This window comes from Ovis aries, chromosome 13 (assembly GCF_016772045.2).
Source record: "Ovis aries strain OAR_USU_Benz2616 breed Rambouillet chromosome 13, ARS-UI_Ramb_v3.0, whole genome shotgun sequence".
NCBI classification, from domain to species: Eukaryota; Metazoa; Chordata; class Mammalia; order Artiodactyla; family Bovidae; genus Ovis; species Ovis aries.
This window is the reverse complement of record NC_056066.1, coordinates 30,300,670-30,319,452: the sequence shown is the minus strand read 5'-3', so window position 1 is coordinate 30,319,452 and position 18,783 is coordinate 30,300,670. Positions and strand designations below refer to the sequence as shown.

Here is an 18,783-nt window from a genome sequence, read left to right as displayed (position 1 = left end):
TGTTGAGAATCTGTAGATCCTCAAGTTTGAGAAAAATAGTGTTAGAGATAATCTTCACTGATGGATCTAGGAACTGATGGATCTAGGAAAGAAGGCGATAAAACGAATTTTGCCTGGTCCTAAGAGAAGGTGGCATCTGACACAGAAACCTCTTTTGGGGAAAGACTGGTATTTGATGTACTAAAAATAAAGTAACAAACAGCTTATTTCTACTCCTGAAAACTGATTTACTACAATGGGACCAGGGCAAGTCTATAATAACTACGTGTGTCTTAGAGCAACAATCACTCTTTCTCAATCTTTGATATGGCAGAAAAAGTGCTCTAATGGAATTCTAAATTTTCTAGATAATGTCTCATGAAATTAGGAAAATTGCCTACAACCAAAACAAACTTAACTGATCCCTAGTCATGTATATGCATTTAAATATAAAGGAAATATATTATTTCCTCCTGAAAGTAAAATACCCTAAAAGATTTAGAAAGTTTTTCTAATATTATAATTTAATGTCATACCTCAAATCATTGCTGTTCCTTGCTTTCTAAGAATTCACAGAAAATAATATATTTTAAGTATTATTCAACACACTATTTCCTTTCATTGAGCTCTAACTGTACTTTAACAAGTATGTGTATGCCAAAGCACTATAATTTTAATCTCTTCTTTGCATCAGATTTACATCTGCAACTTTAATCATTTCCATCAATTTCCTAAATATAAAAGACTTTTGAACTCAAATTACAAGTCTGCTAAAACATGACAAATTATTAGCTGCATCTAAATAAGGCAGGGTTTTGCATTTAGATGAATGGCTTTGAAGCAGGTAAAATAAACATTAAGATTAAATATTAAAATGCATAATATTTATAATTAAAATGTGAAAGCTTCAATTAATGTTACATACTATTTGATCTTGAAATTTTTGAGCTCAAAGGGACTATAGAAATTACTTAATTCAACTTCATTTTTATTTTTACTGTATTTTAAATATTTATTAATTTATTTGGCTGTGCTGGGCCTTAATTGTGGCATGCAGGATCTTTAGTTGTGATATGTAAACTCTCAGTTGAGGCATGTGGGGTATAGTTCCCTGATCAGGGATTGAACCCAAGCCCCTCCGCACTGGGAGCATTGAGTCTTAGCCCTTGGACCACCAGGGAGGTCCCAGCAAAGGCTTCATTTTCAATCTTTTTTTTTTTTTTTTTTCCTGGTAACTTTGACCAGAACTCAGTCTCCTAACTCGTTAGTCCAGTGCTGCCTTTTTTCAACCATGTAGATATTTACTGTAATCACCACATTAAGTTATCCTGGTGTCCATTAATGTGGAAATACCATTCAGAGGGAACATCACTTACTGGCCTCAGGAAGAAGAAAATCTAATCCCAACTCAGCTGTGGCCTAGATGGCACGAATCAAGCCATTAAGTGTGAGTATAAAAATAAGGACTGGAGTAATTTGCATGTATCTACCTAAATTGGTTGTTGCAAGTAGTGGTAATAAAAAATGATGATAAAGCGTCCAGCATCTCTAAGTGCAAATGAAATACTTAATAACAAAAAACTCAACTATATTTAAACCAAGGAGTAATAACCCCTTTGAGTCATCACTAGGAGGGAGTATATAATAGCTGTTGTGTGTCCTTATGCCATCGGAACAAGCTAATGCAGGGGTTTATCTAACAAGTTCAGCAGCTCCTGAATTTTCCTAGTTTTTCGTAATCTGTCTTTATGTTGACCTAAGCCATATAGAAATTATCAATTAAGAACAAATTAGAACTCTGTGACTTATCAAATGCACCACTCATTCCTAAACAGATATAAATGTTAATGAAGCATTTGTAGTGTTGCCAAGAATCTGAAAATTTTACTATAGAACTATCCTGTAACTGATATATGCAGAGCATAAACCCTGACAAATACTATTCTCTAATAGCAAAATATAATTTCCTGGGTGACATGTACAATCGTCCAGTGTGAGCTGACCTTTAGAAAACAAAAACTTATCAACTAGATTCTCTTGGATAAGAAATAAATCTTGCCACTTCGAGGGATGGGAAGAATGAATAAGTAGGTTTTTACAGAATTGTAAAAAAAAACCAAACATATTTTGAGGGATAAATTGCATATACTATGCATAGGAAATAGTCTGAAAGAAAGAAAATACCCAGAGGTGCTAATAGAGGTTATCTCTAGAGGCAGAATTTTTTTAGTTAAATTTCTATTAGAGTATAGTTGATTTACAATGTTGTATTAGTTTCAGGTGTACAGCCAGGTGAGTCAGTTATACTTATACATATAATCACTTGTTTTTAGATTCTATCCCCGTACAGGTCATTACAGAATATTGAGTAGAGGTCCCTGAGCTATACAGTAGGTTTTTTTTTTTTTTTTTAATTCGTATTGGCATATAGTGGCTATAAGGGTAGAATTTTTTCTTGTTTTCTTTTTCTCCTTTGTGCTTATCTGTTTTGTCGGATTTTGAATGTGGATTAAGTGTATCATATTTTTAAAAAGATTACTTTTAATGGCAAAAAAAAATTGCTTTAGTTTCTTGCTTTGAGGGAGGTAAGGTACTCTCATGCCCACTTCAAAATAAAACCAGAAGGCTTCAAATGTTAATTGATGGCAGTGATAGAAATGGGAGTTGCCTCCAGGGTTCTTGGGTCCTGATGTGGCTCTTGGTTACTTTAGGGGGCCAGCAGAGGGGGAGAAAGTCTCGGGAGGCCACTTCAAGGTGAGCTTTCACCCTGAGTAAGTACTAAAGGGCAGAATTGTAAATGGCTCTAACCATTCCTAAACCTCTACTTGGCATGCATTCCTTCCCACCATTTTCACTTCTGGCTTGTATGTCTCCGTCTTAAATTTAAACAAGCATTGCTTTCAGTGTTTAATTACAACTTAATGGAAACACTACTTGCATTCAAATTAGCTTTTCGCTTTCAAAACACGAATGTGCATCCAAGTTATTGTGTCATTATAATCTCATGTTATAATGGCTTCATAATGCAAGTCCCTGCAGAGTTGAATTACTAGTTTCCTATGGTAATCACCCATCACTAGAATATCATAATCACATAAGCACAGTCCCCACATGCTTCCACTGCAATCATTTTGGCATTGTAAGAGCATTTTAATAGTATTAGCATAGGTTCTCCAGAGAAATCATCTCATTGTCACTACATTGCCATATAAGATTAATCGTGATGGAGCCCTGTCGTTGCGATATGAAAGCTTAAAAAATGTTTTTTTAAAAAGTGATGCTTAGCAGTAAAGCATTTCACTTCTCAAAAGGTCAGCGCATTTTACAGTAAGGTTGGCCTTGAGACCTTTAATTGAAGAAATTTCCTTTCATAGGAGGTGAGGTTTTTGTTTTCCTTGTTTCTTTGTGTTTGTTCAGGATTCACACAACAGTAAGAAAGGAGGTCCGTTCCCTCTCTGTGGTACAGAAAGGAAAGCAGACGTTGTCCGCTCTTTGAGGACTTTGTAATTTAGTCAGGTTTAGGACCAATTACATGCAGCATTAATACTCTTATGCTAATTTTTAAAAGAATTTTTTTTAATGTGGCCCATTTTAAAGTCTTTATTGAATTCGTTACAATACTCTTTACCAGCTGAGCCACCAGTGAAACCCAATGTTACAATATTGCTTCTGTTTTATGCTTTGGGTTTTTTTGGCCATGAGGCGTGTGGGATCTTAACACACACCCCGTACACTGGAAGGTGAAGTCTTAACTACTGGACCGTCAGGGAAGGCCCCGTATGCTAAATTTTGAAGTAACTGGTGTTACATACCTATGAGAACAATCACACAAGGTGCTCCTGAAAAGAAAAGGTTTTCCAATTAATAAAGGGTCAGACAAAAACTGTATGGCAGGAATGGAGTCCAGGTTATCAGCCTTCCTTACAGTCCAGCTGGCATCTCTGTAGCCGTTAACCCCGGGAAGAAGGAAAGATTTCATAGCCACAGCCCTGCCCAAGGGTGAAGCAAAAAGAGAGAGCAAAAAAACCTGCTCCTCTGCTGGGGTCTGAGCAGAACATTGAAGCTGGACCTTGATCTTTCTCACTAATAGAGGAATGAGCCGAGATGGTCTCCCTAAGCACCACATCAAGGCTCAGAAAAGCACCACCCAGGCCCTGACACTCTCCTTGGTTTGAAGCCACAGAGTAAACTGCCTATGTGTATCAGTGACAAATGGCATGTGATGCAGAGCCTGGCAGGGCACTGTGTTCACTGGAGGAGCCTCTGATCTTCTCTGGAGACACTGTGGGGGAATTGCAAATGGATTATCTTAACTCTCAAGGAATCCTCCTCTCTGCTCAACGTTCAGTGAGAGTCAGGTCATAGCCAACACTGAGCATGGTGACAGGCCTGGGGCAGGCGTTCTAGAGATGCTGATGGATGGAGGAGTTCATTATCGTGGCTGCAGAGAACACACAGGCTTCAGAGCTGCCGTGGGTCTGAAAACGCAGGGGGCAGATGTGGAATACGGACTGTCCGGTCGCATTAACGGCAGAGGAATTACCAACTGGCCGTTGTCTCTTACTTTATTAAAGATTGCCCGTTTTCTTAGTGATGGCAAATATCAGCATTCAGAGGGCTCATGGTTGCTAATTTGGCCCTCTCCTAGTTATACGTGCCTGGGAAATCTCAGAACTACGCCATGGCTCAGTTTCCCAAAAAAACTAATGACACTTTTAAAATTGGAGCGCAGTGAGATACAGATGTGCTTTCTAAGTGCTCAGAGCTGCTTTTACTGACAGGCTGTGGAGCAATATTATTACATAAATGAAATTAGTTGTCCTTCCTTTAGAAGTGAGTTTTAATTTCATAGGTAAAGTCTATGGCCCTCGATACCTAGTCTTCCTTGATTTCTTGCATGGGCATCACATGACATTCAACTCACTTCTCAGGCTAATGCTCAGAGTAACTCATGTCATATGCTTTTCATTATGAATTCATATCGAAAATTACTTGATTACCTTTGGTTATCAGTTTTCTACTATTTTATTATCAGACATACTGAGATGAAAAAATCAGGAACTCAGGGAGATTTGAATCCAAGAGCACTAACCATAAGAACAGAAATTTTATTTATCATGGGAAATATACTGAAATCTTGATGCTGCTTAAAAAATACCAGTTTCCCTCTCTTGTTCAAATGTATTGAAGGCAACAGACATCATTTATGATAACATGCAAAAGGTTAATCTTTTGATACAAATAAAAGTTAGAAGCTACATGATATCACTTATATGTGGAATCTAAAATATGAACATATCTGTGAAGCAGAAACAGACTCACAGACATAGAGAACAGACTTGTGGTAGCCAAGGGGGAGGGGGTGTGGCAGGTGGGCGGACTAGGGCTTCTGGATTAACAGATGCAAACTATTACATATAGAATGGGTAGATAATAAGATCCTACTGTATAGCACAGAAAACTATATTCAATGTCCTAGGATAAACCATAGTAGGAGAGAATATGAGAAAGAATTTATATACATGTATGACTGATTCACTTGGCTGTACAGCAGAAAGTAACACAATGTTGTAAATCAACTATACATTGATTTTTTAAAAAGCTAGAAGCTATATAATATATTAAGTGCGATCAAACATTAATGCTAATGTGCTGTATTCCAAAAATGGAAGAATACACACAGATGGGACAGCATACTACTTTATGAAAACATCACTATTTCCCAAAGAGAAAGACAAGCTAGAAATTTACCAACTACATCTATATTACCGAAAAAAAAAAAAAAAGTTGACTTGCTCAGAGTGTGTCTTTGGGTAAATAGACCATTCAGGTATGACCTAAATCAAATCCTGTATGATGATTATACAGCGGAAGTGAGAAATAGATTTAAGGGTCTAGATCTGATAGATAGAGTGCCTGATGAACTATGGAATGAGGTTCGTGACACTGTAGAGGAGACAGGGATCAAGACCATCCCCATGGAAAAGAAATGCAAAAAAGCAAAATGGCTGTCTGGGGAGGTCTTACAAATAGCCGTGAAAAGAAGAGAGGCAAAAAGCAAAGGAGAAAAGGAAAGATATAAGCATCTGAATGCAGAGTTCCAAAGATAGCAAGAAGAGATAAGAAAGCCTCTTCAGTGATCAATGCAAAGAAATAGAGGAAAAGAACAGAATGGCAAAGACTAGCGATCTCTTCAAGAAAATTAGAGATACCAAGGGAACATTTCATGCAAAGATGGGCTCGATAAAGGACAGAAATGGTCTGGACCTAACAGAAGCAGAAGATATTAAGAAGAGGTGGCAAGAATACACAGAAGAACTGTACAAAAAAGATCTTCACGACCCAGATAATCATGATGATGTGATCACTAATCTAGAGCCAGACATCTTGGAATGTGAAGTCAAGTGGGCCTTAGAAAGCATCACTACAAACAAAACTAGTGGAGGTGATAGAATTCTGGTTGAGCTGTTTCAAATCCTGAAAGAGGATGCTGTGAAAGTGCTGCACTCAATATGCCAGCAAGTTTGGAAAACTCAGCAGTGGCCACAGGACTGGAAAAGGTGTTTTCATTCCAATCCCAAAGAAAGACAATGCCAAAGAATGCTCAAGCTACCGCACAATTGCACTCATCTCACATGCTAGTAAAGTAATGCTCAAAATTCTCCAAGCTAGACTTCAGCAATACGTGAACCGTGAACTCCCTGATGTTCAAGCTTGTTTTAGAAAAGGCAGAGGAACTAGAGATCAAATTGCCAACATCCGCTGGATCATGGAAAAAGCAAGAGAGTTCCAGAAAAACATCTATTTCTGCTTTATTGACTATGCCAAACCCTTTGACTGTGTGGATCACAATAAACTGTGGAAAATTCTGAGAGAGATGGGAATACAGACCACCTGACCTGCCTCTTGAGAAATCTGTATGCAGGTCAGGAAGCAACAGTTAGAACTGGACGTGGAACAACAGACTGGTTCCAAATAGGAAAAGGAGTACGTCAAGGCTGTATATTGTCACTCTGCTTAGTTAACTTCTGTGCAGAGTACATCCTGAGAAACGCTGGACTGGAAGAAACACAAGCTGGAATCAAGATTGCCGGGAGAAATATCAATCACCTCAGATATGCAGATGACACCACCCTTATGGCAGAAAGTGAAGAGGAGCTAAAAAGCCTCTTGATGGAAGTGAAAGAGGAGAGCGAAAAAGTTGGCTTAAAGCTCAACATTCAGAAAACGAAGATCATGGCATCCGGTCTCATCACTTCATGGGAAATAGATGGGGAAACAGTGGAAACAGTGTCAGACTTTATTTTTGGGGGCTCCAAAATCACTGCAGATGGTGACTGCAGCCATGAAATTAAAAGACGCTTACTCCTTGGAAGAAAAGTTATGACCAACCTAGGTAGTATATTCAAAAGCAGAGACATTCCTTTATAAGGTCTGTCTAGTCAAGGCTATGGTTTTTCCTGTGGTCATGTATGGATGTGAGAGTTGGACTATGAAGAAAGCTGAGCACTGAAGAATTGATGCGTTTGAACTGTGGTGTTGGAGAAGACTCTTGAGAGTCCCTTGGACTGCAAGGAGATCCAACCAGTCCATTCTGAAGGAGATCAGCCCTGGGATTTCTTTGGAAGGAATGATGCTAAAGCTGGAGCTCCAGTACTTTGGCCACCTCATGCGAAGAGTTGACTCATTGGAAAAGACTCTGATGCTGGGAGGGATTGGGGGCAGGAGGAGAAGGGGGCAACCAAGGATGAGATGGCTGGATGGCATCACAGACTCGATGGATGTGAGTCTGAGTGAACTCCGGGAGATGGTGATGGACAGGGAGGCCTGGCGTGCTGCGATTCATGGGGTCGCAAAGAGTCGGACACGGCTGAGCAACTGAACTGAACTGAACTGAACTGTAGGGGCCTATTTTCTCATTAATAAGACAAAGGAATAAGCAAGGTGATTTCTAACATTCCTTTCAGATACAACTTCTCTGATTCTATGTGAAGTAACATTCAAAGGCCTGTAAACTGATTTTGTGGCCACCCCTCCACAAGCTCACTGTGTTTAGATGTTAAACAAATGGGGATTTACATGTAGTAGAAAATTAGGTGAAACACTGCTATGCAAGGAATGTAAAAATATTGATCTTTCTAGTTCTTTTTCTGATTTCCCACCAAGGCAAACTATCCTATAACAAACTGTACTATAGTATTTACTGGTAAATTCAGATTATTACTAGTAAATGAAAGAAAAATATTTTGCTACCTGGATGATTCTTTTCTATGGTCACCCTTTATAGTGCTTATGACTAAGAGTAAATAGAGGCACTAGTATAAAATAATGGTGGTGATTAGCCCTCAGATAAATGATGCTGACTGTCTAAACTGGGACCCCCAGGTAAGAACTGGGCTGCAGAGCAGGTGAGAGGCAGGTGAGCAAGCAAAGCTTCATCTGTATTTATAGCCATTTCCCATCACTCATATTACCTCCTGAGCTCTGCCTCCTGCTAGATCAGGGGCAGCGTTAGACTCTCATAGGAGCCTGCGCCCTACTGTATGTGAATCCTCCTGAAACCATCCCCCATCTCACCCCACCTCACCTCCACCCTGGGTCTATGGAAAAATTGTCTTCCATGAAACCAGTCCCTGGTGCCAAAAAGGTTGGGGCCTACTGGTCTAAGCAACTGGAAACTTTTGCCTCTTTCCCAAGTACCAGCTAAAATGATCCATTATCTAAGTATATGTGTACACTGATACATATGGATACATAGGTAACTACATTTTCTATTGTTTTCAGAGTTTCTAATCATCACAGTACAGGTGAAGAAACTATTCTGAAAGTGACTGTGTGCCAACTTTTCAACTAAGAATTACTTTACTTTTTAGTGGGCAGTGAGATAAGTATAAAAAGTCAATTTGCTTGTTTTTTGTCACTGTTTTCAGAAAGTGATATATACTCCACTGGTGTTCAAATTGATTTTAGGTGATATATGGACATTTAAAAATGTTTTTAAAAAGTATTTACTTATTTAATATATGTTAGGGGAGAAAGTAATAAACACTGCAAGCCTATGATTTCAGACATTTTTGCTTAGGATGAGGCCAAAGAAAAACAATGGGTTGGTTTAAAGAAAAATATTGTCATTAGTAGTGAAGGTAGGACATAGGCATAGCAAACACTCTTATTTTTTTAAACTTTTTTTAATGAAACCTTTTATTTTATATTGGAGTATAGCCAATTAACAATGTTGTGATAGTTTCAGGTGAACAGTGAAGGGATTCAGCCACACAGATACATGGATCCATCTCCCCCAAAGCCCCTCCCATCCAGGCTGCCACATAACATTAAGCAGAGTTCCCTGTGCTGTACATTAGGTCCTTGTTGGGCAAACACTCTTAAAGATGATATGAGAGTGAATCAAATTTGATGAATACCAATGAATGATGAATTTACTCATTCACTCTGATGACATTATACACAGAGAGTTCAAATCAGGTACTCTGTGATAACCTAGACGTGTGGGATGTGGTGGAAGAGAGGTTCTAGAGGGAGGGGACATATGTATACCTTTGGCTGATTCCGGTTGATGTATGGTAGAGACTAGCACAATACTGTAAAGCAATTATCCTCCAATCAAAAATGAATGAATTTTTAAAATGACATTTAACATCTCTGCAATGTCTTGTAACACATTTAATTTTCCTGGCCTATTAAGGAACTAATTCCTGTTCTGGAGGTAACATCCCCACAACATATCAGAAATATAATCTTGACTTCTAATTAGTCAGAGAAAGTTATTATCCAGTTTTAATTCTCAGACCTTTTCATTGATCCTACAGTTGACATCATTTTAAATGATGTGGATATAAAAATATAAATGTGATAGTATATGGTATAAAAAAATATAGATCGAGACACTGTGGTCAGACAGTAAAACTACTTATAGTAAGTTTTCCAATTTTTATAGAGTAAAACTCTAAAGTTTTAATACATCACTCTTTTTAGAGAAACAAGATATAAATAAACTCTCCTTTAGTGACAGTGTTGTAAAATCATCACATTATATAAGAATAATTCCTGAAAACTTGGGCTTCCCTGGTGGCTCAGACAGTAAAGAATCTGCCTGCAATGTGGGAGACCTGGGTTTGATCCCTGGGTTGGGAATATCCCTTGGAGAAGGGAATGGATATCCACTCCAGTGTTCTTGCCTGGAGAATCCCATGAACAGAGGAGCCTGACAAGCTACAGTCCATGGGGTAGTGAAGAGTCAGACATGACTGAGTGACTAATACTTTCACTTTTCTTAATGAAAACTTATTTTAGCCAAATTATTACTAAAAACAAAAATAAAAATAAGTAAGTGGAAACAGCTTCATCAGATAACACAGTATCCTTACATAATGCCTTATGAAAACTCCACATTAAAAAAAATTGCAATTCTGATTTTTAAAAGCAAAATAATTTGGAAACTAATCATTTTGAGCTCACTGTGGCAAGAATACGTAATAGCAAAGGCCCACAAAATATCCCTAATGCTAGAAACTGTATATGTTCTTGTATATATTTTAAATCTTAACAATTCAGTGACATTCAGTAGGCAAGAATATGTAGAACTATGTAGAATCTGCGTGGAGACTGTTTAAACTTGAATCTCTTAGCTTGACATATTTTAATTTTTCCACTGAAATACTCTGATAGACAAAAAGTTAAAAAGGCAATACCTGGGAGGAATGAAGAAGGTCAGAAAGGAACACTGCAGCTGGATCTGCCGGAATCTTCTATCTCCCTGGACACGTAGCAGGGCAGATACGGCTGTAAGGTCAAAGTCTCTGTCATGTCTGTACTTAAAACAGCAGAATCTTCACTACTTATGCACTCAGCTGCTCCCAGATATTTAGTTCCACAGGAGAAAGAAGAATACTTGGAAACTATTCTTTCTTGGTTGATACTGGGGCAAGTTCAAAAGAACACAGAAGCCAAAGGGAATCAGTGTTTAGGCCTTAGATCTGCACTGGAGGCCAGTGGCCCCTTCTGAAATTCCTGTGTTATGTGAATTCGTGCAGTGGCAAATGGAGGCGCTGAAGTTAAAAACTGAACTTGGAAAAACTGCAGCCTGGGAAACTCTATAACTTGTAGAAAAGCACTGACTCATCATATGATAGACGTGCCATAGACCAGGGAGTGATAAATAAGAACATGTGTCAAATAATCTAGGCTAAAACTAGCAAAGACGTCCTTGTAGCCTTTCCTGGGTAAAGGTTTCAACAATACTTTTCTATGGAAAACCACATTCTACCTATGTGTGTATTCTCTTATGTAAACCTGCATACCTTACTGTTCAAATTTAATCTGTCCCTCTAAATGTGATGGTATCAACTTTTGCATTATAGGATATATATATATATATATATATATATATATATATATATAAAGAAGAAATGAATTATATATTCATATGATTGTATTATGTGATTACATAATTATAGATATAATTTCATCTTTGAAGAAAGAATTCTCTTATTTGAACTTATTAATGTGGACATTTTAAAAGTTTACAAATGTAGACAGATCAGTGTAATGAACCCTTATGTATCATCACACAGCTTCAACAGTAATTCCAACTACAAAGTTTTTGAAGGGAAAAATAATGTTTCACAGCTCATGCAAAACCATTCAACCAATTATCCCAAATATTACTAACATACTCTTATAAACCCACATAACAATCCTCTAAGGATTTCTGGCTATCCATTTACTGCAAAAGGCATTTTAAAAAGAGCTTTAAAAGAAAACTATAATTCTGTTCTGAAGCTGAACATGGTGAAGTTTTCCAGTATCAACTCTAGGATGAGTGGTTGATGCAGACAGGGGACATCGACGCCTTTGAGGTTTTCACGTTCCCAATATTTCTTCAAATATAAGAGCTTATCTAACTTCCTCTTGGTTCATCATCTTTCTTCAGAGACTCTTCTGCTTTCATGGACATTTTCAGCTGATAATAAGGAGGCAGAGATTCCGAACACATCTTACAGCAGGAGCACAAGATGTCACCCTCCAGGGAAAAGATGTGCGATAGGACCAAAGTGTATTTTATATCCTGTTACCCTTTTTGATGCCAGACTAGTCAAGGCATGTTTTTGATTCAGAGAGGATATTTTAGGTTAAAAATATGTGCTAGTTGTCATCACAAATATCTGAATGGTGATAGTTCAGACAGCAAGATATACTTGCTTACATGCATTTTATGGTTAACAGCTTAATACACTATGTAGAATTCATCTAATCATGTTGCTTTGATTTTCATCAGTTCAGTCTTTTAAGTCACAAACATAAAGCTCTCCTCCAAGTAATGTTAAGAGGTTCCTGAACTGAGTAGACTCTACAAAAATTTGTAGTTATCACTTGATTGCTCAAATTTGATAATTTTTTTAAACCCTCCAAAAATGGTAGTTTCTAGAGACCATTGCGTTTCCCTGGAGGCTTAGACTGTAAAGAATCCATCTGCAACGCAGGAGACCCAAGTTTTATCCTTGGGTCAAGAAGATCCCCTGGAGAAGGGAATGGCTACCCACTCCAGTATTCTTGCCTGGAAAATTCCATGGACAGAGGAGCCTCGCAGGCTACAGTCCATGCGGTCACAAAGAGCTGGACACAAATGAACAACTAAGCACACACTCACACACACAGACCATTATTACTGTAGGCTAGTCTGATGGGCTGAATTGTACCCCCTCTAAACATTCTTAGGTTCAAGTCCTAACCCCCACTATCTCAGGATGTGACAGTATTTGGACACAGGGTCTTTAAAAAAGGAAACTATATTAAAAAGAGTTTGTTACAGTAGGTTCTCTAATCTAACATACTATTTCGTGTAGTTGGAAGAAAAGATTAGGACATAGAGGGAAGACCATGTGATGATATAGGGAGGAGTGGGTAATGAACAAGCAAAAAAGAGAAACTTCAGAAGAAACCAAATCTACCTACAACCTTGATCTCAGACTTCTAGCCTCCAGAAAAATGAAAAAATCAATTTCTTTTGTTTAAGTCACCCAGCCTGTGATATTTTGTTATGCAGCCCTAGCAAACCAATACAGTCAGTAATAGAGGTCGTGTAGTCCAAGCCATGGAAGTGGCCTTTAATTACACCAGGGGGCTCTGGGTCTATCAAGTGAGTAGAAAATTTGTCAAGAGTCTGGCCAGGCATATGCAATATAATCTAATCCTTTTTGACAAATGTTGATGCCAATGAGGTGACAGCTCAGTGTATAGACTGAGAGGAAATAAATCATTATTGCAGTTATTTGTCAGGGCTTAATAGAAAAGCTTGCTGAAAAGTTAAGCAGATACCACACACAACAGATGTGGCAGCTGTATAATGTGAAATACCCCTGAACCAGGGAATCCACTTCATATTTCCTACAAACTTTCACAGACCAAGAATATGATGTCTAACTTTTCAGAGACATAAGGAATGTAGTAGATGAGATCTAGAAATGTGACCGAATAAACATGATAACTTTGAGATTGTATGAAAGAAAATATTTTAAATATTTCAAAAATCAATAATATACAAGTTTGAAAATAGTAAGCAATATTAAGAAAGACATCTTTTTTGGTACAAAAATACTAAGGATTTTGTGGTTGCAGTGGGCTTTCAATTGCACACAGAACATTAAATTCATAATAATATTTACCAATAGAGTCTTCAAAGTGTTTTTCAAACACTAAATAATTACCCAATTAAGCCATTGTGAGATGAGCTATCATCACTCTGAATTTAATGGAAAGGACTAATAATTATTATTTTAACAGTTTCTGTGAAGACTCAGTGTTTACTGAACACAACTGTGAGACACAGACGAGCCTTTTAGTGAATATGGAACAGAGAAAGCAAAAGGTTGATTAGCTAAGTGAATTCAGAGGAAGACAGAGATGATTTAGAACTAAAACCATGACCAGTGAGAACAGAGAATTTAATATGCAAAACAGATACCAAAATTGGCAGAAAGCTACTTATGAAAACTGCCAATATTCAGTGTGGCCGACTGACAGTGGAGGATCTTTGGTCATGCCCTGAACAACATAATTCATCACACCAGTGCTCAGGGCAGTCATGTCCAAGCAATTTATCATCATCATATCATTCGTCTGAGTAAGAGAGGGGGAGAACTTTGATTGTTAACCTCTAGGGAGACTGGATTTATAGCCAACATCCCTAAGAAGGCAGCATGGCTCTGCCCTAAGCAAAATGCTCCCTGCTTCACTTCTGTTTAAGTCAGAGGAAAAGAGGGAACACATTGCTTCCTGCATGGGGAGAGCAAAATCTAGGTCTTAGATCTGAAATAAGGAAGCAAGGAAATGATATTTAAAGTATTGTTTGAGGCTGCTTTAAAAAAAAATTAGAAAGTAGTCAATGGTAAGTATGGATGATTCATTTCAAGGGTCCCTTGGTGACAAAATAATTTCTGCAACGCATCTATTGATATAACTACATTTGGAAAGAACTGTCTCTTAACAATGAATCTGTGAACCTTCCTCTATATCGGAAAATTTGGGAAGAATGCTAAAATTTTAAATAATGTATTTATATAGAAAAATACATTTAGATTTTATAAGTATACAAGATATGTTTATATATATAAATATACATTTTATACTATATATTTTAAGTATGTAAAATATTTACATTTTATGTATTTATAAATATATCTGTATCTATAGATATAACTATATTTATATATAAATTGCATTTTTCAAAATGAAAATGACGGCCTTAATTCCTATCCCTTATGGACATTGAACTTTTCTGTACTTTACACTTTAACACCTGCTGCCCTTAGAGAATGTGATTAAACATCTAAATGCCATCTTCCTCACCTTTGATTAAAATCACAAAGTTGACTTGAGTGTTCTGGAAACAAGTCTACCTGCTATCTCATCTGATAGTTAAAAAGGAACACTGGTCACAGAAGCACACTCTTACAGAACCTTCCCTCTTTTAGGCTCCCAGGATATCTGATAAGCTGGAAACCAGTAATCCCTGCAGGCATGTGACTCAGACCTTACCTGACTGTATTAGTCAGGATAGGCTAGGTTATTACTGATTTAACAAACAAATCCCCAAACCCTGGGGCCTAAACCCAACAGAAGCTGGTTTCTGGCTCACACTCTGTCTAACACAGAGTGATGGGGACTCTGCTGGTTGTCTTCATTCTGTGTTCCAGGCTGACAGAACAGCCATTGTCTAGAAAACCAGTGGTCACTCTGGCAGAGGGAGAGTGGGGTATGCCTCTCATTGGCTTTTAAAGCTTCCACCTGGGAGTGACACAGGTCACTCCACTTATATTTAATTATCCAAGGCAGCTCCATGGCCATGCCTCGTTGGAAGGGGACAGGGACATGGGTAACACTTAGGACTCCCATGCTGAGCAGGCAGAGACAGTTGTACTCAGAGAGATAATGGTTTCATGAAACAGGTCGTCAGAACCACAGAGCCAGTTTACGCCAGATGACTAAGTGGGAGCAGATATTTTATTTTTTGTCTTCTTTTTTTTTTTTTTTTAACTGAGGGAGGAAAGTCTATGAATGAGAAGGCTTTTTTTAAATGAAACATTTTTAGAAAAACACGAACCACTGAGAAACAGAAAGATGCCGTGTTCAGTATATGAAAAACGTATTCAACAACCATCTCAGGTTTTCCTATTAACAGTGAAGTTCATAGGCAGTGCACAGCTTAAGGACTTCTTAGCAGTGTTACTGTTTGGTTGACTCAGGTATTTAAGATATGTAGAAGAAAGATTCCTCATATAGTAACCCTTTAAAGCATATGGTAACAAGAATGGATATTTTCCAAGGTCAGAAAGCTCCTCCCATTCTCTGTAGTTCATTATTTTGTCTTCAGGCTTATTTCTGAGAACAACTTCTACAAGCCTTACACAGGGGTCCACTACCTACTACAATATCAGGGATCTTAAGGCCAAGCGCAAGACTAAGAAGGCATTAAACACATAGGGATAGACTTTTCAAGACGGTAAATGATCTGTTGTTCTTTGCTCCTATCTGGATCAAATTTTAACTATACGCACTGCAAAGTTTATAAGGAGATCAAACCAGTCAATCTTAAAGGAAATCAACCCTGAATATTCATTGAAAAGACTTGCTGAAGCGGACGCTCTAGTACTTTGGCCATCTGAGGCAAAGAGCCAACTCATTGGAAAAGACCCTGATGGTGGGAAAGACTGAAGGCAAAAGAAGAGGGTAGCAGATGATGAGATGGTTGGATAGCATCACCAGCTCAATGGACATGAATCTGAGCAAACTCCAGGAGATAATGGAGGACAGGGAAGCCTGGCATGCTGCGATCCACGGGGTCGCAGAGTTGGACATGACTTAGCGACTGAACAACAACAGAATATTTATTTTAAAAAATCTACATATAGTTTAGTCACTTTTATAATAATAAAGCAGCATCTAGCCTCCACAAATGAACACAGCATTTCATAAAGTAGAACTCTTATCCTTTAAAAAATTAAGTTGCTATCTTGCTATCAGCAGTCAGTCAGCTGTCTGATCTCTTTTTCTTTGCCTCTTGCACTGAGATTTCTTTTCGAAGGGGCTAGGTTATTTCTGGAATTACATCAGGCCTTCAGGATAAAAGCTGTACACCCCTCCTGCCAATGTAAAATAAAATGTAACTGGCCAAGGAGGAGTTCTACTTTTTAGGGCTTTTTTCTTATTGATATTCATTCTATATGACAGTGAATGTGACAGACCCTTTAGGATAGGAGTCAACGCTTGTCTGTTTTCTCCACTGGAGAGGTGATTTAAGGATGAATAGACTCATGTGTCTACACATGGAGGAAGTTCTCTAAACGTCTCCCCACCCCAGGTGTCTCTGCACCTGAGGCGTCTTCAAAATATCACATCGCGGCTGTAAATACCATGATCATATCCGCACCTAAGTGTGTCTGGAGTATCTTTACAATGGAAAGACCACGACAGTAAAATAAAGCGGCAAGCTGAGGCCCAAGGCTTAGAGGTATGATTTCAAAGCTTATAAAGGAGAACAAGCGTGGAAAAGATGACCCTGAGGCCAGCACAGCTGCCCAACTACGACCCCAGAAGTGAAAACCAGCACTGCTGCCAAACTACAACCCCAGAGCACTTCTGCCCACCGACCCTGAGCTGGAGCCACAGGGGCCCTCGGCCTCGCTCTGCGCGGGACTCTGAATCTCGGGTTTCAAGCTTGACTGTGCAGGACTTGAAACTTCGGGACTGAAGAAGGAAATGGAAACTCCAGTATTCTTGCCTGGAGAGTTCGATGGACAGAGAAGCCTGGCAGGCTATATACAGTCCATGGGATCCAAAGAGTCGGACACGACTTAGCGACTAAACCACCACCACCAGACTTCGGGGCAACAAGCCACCGGCAAGCCTAGACCAGTCTCCCAGGCCTCCCGCAGCCTCAAGATCCCCGTCTTTGCAGCTTCCCCGAGAGCGACAGGAGAGAGGCAGCAAGAAGCCAAAGCCTTAGGGACTCCTTCCCCAGGCGGGACCTTCGCCACGGTCCCTGCAGGAGTTCACGCGCCCAGCTCTGCAGCGACCGCACCCTTCCTACCGGGCCCACAGCTCCCGCGCCCGCTCCGGTTCCAGGGCGCCTTCCCTCCACTCGCTGCGTGCCGCCTTCTCCCTGGAGACCCTCTGCAGGGCCAACTTTCCGGGTCTTTGACTTGTCCCCAATCCCCGCCCACTTCACCCTCGGGTCTAGTCTTTTCCCAGCCCTCCGGCCCTGACCGCGCCCACCTGCCCTCGGCCACGCCCACTGGGCGCCCGTCGGCCCCGCCCCCGACCTTAGACTACTCGCAATGGGCTCCTGTTGGGCCGCGCTCCAGACTCGGCCACGCCCAGCAGGTTTCTGCCAGGCCCCGCCTTCGGTCCCGCCCCGCCCCCGCCCCGCCCGCCTCCAGGCTATTTGAGCTCAAGTTCTGGGCGCCGGGCCTTCCCCTGAGCAGTCAGACTTGCAGCCTGAGAATCCGCTCAACTGCTGAGCTCAGAACCCACTTCCTCTGCGCGAGTCTCTTGTACCCGCCAGATACTCTGGAAGGAGAGGTTTCTCTTTCTAGTTTGGCTGAGTCTGAAGGATTAGGAACTACAGCCCCAGGGAGAAAGGAACCAGTTGCATTTACCCCAGATCCCAGTTCTCCGTGGCAAAGTCTGGAACGTGGAGGCCTTAGAAGCTATTTTGAGTTTCCTGCAAGGACAGCAAGCCAGGGGGCGTGCACTGGTAGTTTAATGGCAAGAACAGAATTTGGATCAGCATCCTGAATACGGACAATGTTGAGTTTCTTTTTTTCTTTTTCCCTCCCAAATGATTTTTTAAATTGTGGTAAAATATACATAACATTTACTACTTTAAAGCTTACAGTTAGGTGGCATTTAGTAAATTCATGATGTTTAACATTAGTTTATTCCTTCATTGTTTCATGTTCTTGGGCCTGAGGCTTCTGATCTTTAAAATGAGAGTGATGCTGTGAGCACTGGCCCAGGCACTTGATGTGATGGGATAGGCTTCCCTCGTGGCTCAGATGGAAAAGAATCTTCCCGCAGTGCCGGAGACCGGGGTTCGATCCATGGGTGGGGAAGATTCTCTGGAAAAGGAAGTGAGAACCCACTCCAGTATTCTCGCCTGGAGAACAGTATTCTTGCCTGGGCAAGAATTATTATTGGCCATGGAGTGGCAAAGAGCCGGACACAACTGAACGACTCACATGAGCTCTGGCCAGGCACTTGATATGACAAACAGGCTTCCCGAATACT

At 39.7% G+C, this 18,783-nt stretch overlaps 1 protein-coding gene across 2 annotated transcripts in view; it reads right to left on the bottom strand.

The window, feature by feature from the left end:
• PTER (phosphotriesterase related) overlaps window positions 1–17,711 on the bottom strand; it is an 86,792-nt gene extending 69,081 nt beyond the window's left edge. The window contains exons 1-2 of one of the 2 annotated variants that reach the window (XM_012188435.5): window positions 17,585–17,711; window positions 10,689–10,779 (exon numbers count right to left, since the gene is read on the bottom strand). The gene's annotated coding sequence lies outside the window, so the exon portion shown is untranslated. The remainder of the gene's footprint in view (window positions 1–10,688; window positions 10,780–17,584) is intronic. The other variant, XM_004014243.6, reaches the window with a different exon arrangement.
• Window positions 17,712–18,783: the final 1,072 nt, after the last annotated feature.